This window comes from Xenopus laevis, chromosome 9_10L, assembly GCF_017654675.1.
Source record: "Xenopus laevis strain J_2021 chromosome 9_10L, Xenopus_laevis_v10.1, whole genome shotgun sequence".
NCBI classification, from domain to species: domain Eukaryota; kingdom Metazoa; phylum Chordata; class Amphibia; order Anura; family Pipidae; genus Xenopus; species Xenopus laevis.
This window is the reverse complement of record NC_054387.1, coordinates 20,116,460-20,120,144: the sequence shown is the minus strand read 5'-3', so window position 1 is coordinate 20,120,144 and position 3,685 is coordinate 20,116,460. Positions and strand designations below refer to the sequence as shown.

At 47.7% G+C, this 3,685-nt stretch overlaps 1 pseudogene; it reads left to right on the top strand.

The window, feature by feature from the left end:
- Positions 1 to 2,117: 2,117 nt before the first annotated feature.
- LOC121398140 overlaps positions 2,118 to 3,685 on the top strand; it is a 123,940-nt pseudogene continuing 122,372 nt past the window's right edge.

Below are 3,685 nucleotides of genomic sequence, written 5' to 3'. Positions count from 1 at the left end.
GTTTTGAGGGCCAGTGCCTAGGCATTGTTTGGGCTGGCTGTCCTGCGCATGCACTAATCTCTGGCACAAGGGCGGGATGAGGCCTGGTGCCTTAGAGCAGAACCTGCATCTAAAAACAGCCTTGATTACAACCTGTAGAGTAGTACTACTATACCTCAATAATGTGAACGGGGATGTTCCTGCAGTTATTATTAAACTATAATCTCTGGTTGTTGGCGTTGTAGTGTATCACCACCTATGTTGTACAGATGGGACATTAGTTAACCCAACTTTTCACCTGCAGACAGCAGTTGTCAAAACTTGCTGGGGAGTTACAGTTTTCAGTAGCTTGCAGACCATTATTATTCCCTTTCCTGTGAGGGACCTGGGAGGACACTAGTGAGGAAAGCAATGGATGAAAACTGTGCCTCTTACTAACATCACAATGTGCTACCCTAAAGCTGTAATTGCTAAATAGCTGAAGGGCCGCAGTGATATCTCAGGCAGAGGAGAGGAATCATATCCTTAACCAGGTCAGGACTGCCTGGCGGAATATCGGGAAAAAAACGGTGGGCCCTAACCTTAATAGGCCCCCGCCGGGCCAGTCCCCTCTCCCATTTGGAACTACAAAAAAAAGTTTTTTTAGGCGTCGTGCAAGCTCCTTGTGCCTTCACGCAGGCGTTGCTGAGTGCCGCTTTCATTCATGCGCGCTCCGGCGCTCACAGTAGGCGGCCCGCATTAAAAATGTTTCAAGTTCGGCCAAGCCCAGGACGTGAGTTGTGAGTGGCCGGGTCCAGACTGTCCTGACATATGGACACAGCGGTGTGCCTGAAAGAACCTGGGCCTTGCTGCCAAGGAAATTCCCATCCCATCCCAATGATGTGCAGCCTGCTGAGAAAATATATATATAATATATATATATATATATATATATAGAAGACATGGTGCACTAATTATGTGATTCTCCAAGCGGAGAAGGACAATACACCACGGGTGTGAGTTGTACAACTGATTTACATATCTTCATACACATTCTCCATATACAGGAATAATATGTTACTTTATTGTTGGTGAACTGCCGGAAGCCAGGTTCTGGACTGAAACTACAATAGGAGCTGACATTTCAGGTACAAGAGGCCCAAACAGCCCACTAAAATACTGACTTCTTATGGGGCCTTATAGCAGCCCCTCTGGCATTTGCCAGACCCACCAGATTGGCCAGGTTTCCCTGGGCCCCCAAACCAGGCTGCCCTATCTGTCGTCCCTTCTTTCTTACTGTCAGTTTTATATGATTTGCGTTTGTATATGTTCCCTGCTTTAAAAGGGAACAATGGGGGGGGATTATGATCCGACCCTGGGTGGCTGCTAAATAAAGCTCTGGCATAGTGCTGGAAGTATTACTCAGGTAAACGTCCCATTATTCCACACTTTTCCAGAGACCCGAAGGCGAGGGGTGCGAAGGGGGGCCCGGCCCCCCCCAGTCCGACCCTGTCCTTAACCCTTTAAGCTATCTGCAACTTGCCCTTTTAAATCTCGATATGTCCCACACAGCCCTTACACACCGGGCTACTGCACATGACTACCGTATTTAATTGGTAGCGGCTATCTATCCTCAAGGACCTGACATCACGGTCATGTGCCGCCTCCACTGCGGATTACCCATTAGGGCGCAGTTACTAGTGTCGCTACCTTAGTGTGCCACAGCCGCAGCCAGGTGTGCAGGCGGAGACAGGTCAGTAACAGTCGCTGAAGTCACCTAGCATTGAGTCACAAATGTCTTTGCGGGCAATTGTAAATGATGGGCGGGCCTTTGCGCTTGATTCTAGTGGGTTTAATATGGCGCCCAAACGAGTGAGTTAACGGCACAGAACAGAAACAACACAAAAGGCCCAGAGAGGCGGCATGTGGTAAATGACAGGGATGGCATTGCGCAGGCGCAGTTGGCAACGCGATTGAGAACAGACAGGGCAACGTTTAAGAAGTACTTGCATTTTGGCCGTGGTCAGCCCTGTCTCAGTGGGTGCTGGGGCGCTATGGTGGCACCTGCTTTCCCCTCATCCAACTCTAATTGTTACTCGTTCGCAGCAACTGGTTGATGGTCAGCGGCATCTTTGGTGACAGGCAGGGAATGCAGAACGATGGCGCAAAGAGTGGGGGAGGAGGAGCGAGGAGCCTCTGCGGCTGAGGAGAAGCGGCGCGCAGTGTGTAGAGGCCGAGGAAGAGACGAGCGGGTCCGAGACTTACAGGAGATGTTACAGCAGAGCCTGAAGCAGCTACCAGACCGGTACTTAGTTACGTGCAGGCCGACGTCGTGTGGAGAAACCCCGGCACAGTGCCGCTTGCTCCACTGGGCCTCAAATGCAGCTTTTCTGGTGAGATGTTGCCTGTAATAAAGAATCTGTATTAAGAATAATAGTGGGGCGGCGTTAGGGCAGGGGATCCCCTTATAAAAACTGAGCAGGATCTGTAGATTTGAAACATTTCCTGTTTCACACGTGACGCTAACAGTGTTGGGCCACGCTGGCCATTATATTACCGCCATAACCGGGGGTCTGATTTCCTGTCTAAAAGTCTTTTCAGTCTGTCTGCATTTCTGAGCCCTCACTTTTCTTGTATAACCGACCCTGTTCACCCGCCACAGCTCTATGAGCAAACAGATTGATGCGTCACTTGTCAACCATTTTGCTTTCTGGGACTTGTAGTTCAATTGGCTGCAGTGGTTCATGGACCCTTCCTCCCCCCAACACCACGTGTCTGACCGTGACAGCTAATGTGTAAAGCTTCTTTCCCTTTTACTGTCCAACAAATGTGGTCCTAATGAATTAAGATGAGTAGAGATCTGATGTAGTAGTATACAATTACATTTATTACCTTTTCTTTCCCTTTTTCCTGCTGTTTTGTCTCTGGCCTCGACCATTTCTCCACTGCCTGTCCTACCCTTCAGTGTTTCTGTTGATGTATATTACACTGATACAAAGCATAATTAATGGGCGTCCGTTACTAAAGCTGACGGTTAAATTTGACTTTTACTTTTCCGCACGTATGCCTGCGATATATTTTTCCGCCAGAATATTCGCAGCGACTACGTTTACTTAAACAGCAATGCGCTCAATCAGTCATTGGCGATCACTTGACGGTAACTACGATAAGCGATACGATCATTGTGAAAACGTTGTTTTTTTTTTCAAACGCATCATTTTTTAGTGCTGCTCCAGCAGAAATTCTGCCACCGAAATCCATTTTGAAAACGAGCAACAGATTTCAGTCCCAGCTGCCCAGTCATGATGACTTATGCTCATGATAAACTTCAAATCACTCTTTACTTCTGTCCTGAAAATTGGAGTGATATCACCCCCCCTCCCTTTCCCCCCTCCCCCCAGCAGCCTAACAAAATGAACAATGGAAAGGAACCAAATAGCAGCTCCCTAACAACAAGATAAAACAGCTCCCTGGTATATCTAAGAACTACATCAATTAGTTAAAAGCCACTGAGACTGTTCCAATTTACAGTAAGTAGGAAAATCACAGCCTGCCAAGAAAGTTAGTTCCGTCCTAAAGTGCAGGCACAAGTCACCATGACTGGGCAACTGGCGAAAACTGACAATATGTTAGGCCCCATGTCAGATTTCCAAAATTGAATATAAAAAAATCTGTTGGCTCTTTTTGAGGAATTGGATTTCAGTGCAGATCTGCTGAAGTAGCACTG